This window comes from Austrofundulus limnaeus, unplaced genomic scaffold, assembly GCF_001266775.1.
Source record: "Austrofundulus limnaeus strain Quisiro unplaced genomic scaffold, Austrofundulus_limnaeus-1.0 Scaffold1212, whole genome shotgun sequence".
NCBI lineage: Eukaryota > Metazoa > Chordata > Actinopteri > Cyprinodontiformes > Rivulidae > Austrofundulus > Austrofundulus limnaeus.
This window is the reverse complement of record NW_013953614.1, coordinates 1-583: the sequence shown is the minus strand read 5'-3', so window position 1 is coordinate 583 and position 583 is coordinate 1.

Below are 583 nucleotides of genomic sequence, written 5' to 3'. Positions count from 1 at the left end.
CTCTCTCTCTCTCTCTCTCTCTCTCTCTCTCTCTCTCTCTCTCTCTCTCATTCAGTCTTCCTTCCTGTTGATGGAGAGAGGATTTAATTACGAGTCTCAGCCGTTGTTAATCATTCAGAACCCACAATCAATTAACAGACAGCCTCTTCCAGGCTCAGTGAGGCTGCGGTGACCTCAGGTGCTGCTTCCAGCCCAGGAGGGAATTTAATTAATGTGGAGTCAGATGGCGCTAACGACCGCTAATGGCCTTGTCCGCTCATCATGATGGTGATCACACCTCTCCTCCCGTATCGCTGTAAAACTGTCTCTTTTTAAGTGCTTCCTACTTTCACACAAACACTGACTGTTATCGCCCACTGCTGAAGGCAGCAGAGGCGTTATCTTTTCTCTGCGTGTGCTTGTCTTTACTGTTAGCAAAATATCTTCTGAACCAGTGGCCAGACTTTACTGAAAGCTCTCTGAAGGTAGACTTAGCACAGAAAGTTAATAAATGTGTTAGAGTAGATGATTTCTTTGTTGTAACAATACTTCTTGTCAATAAAAAAAAAAATACATCAAACTTATATAGTGCTTTTTAGGATAC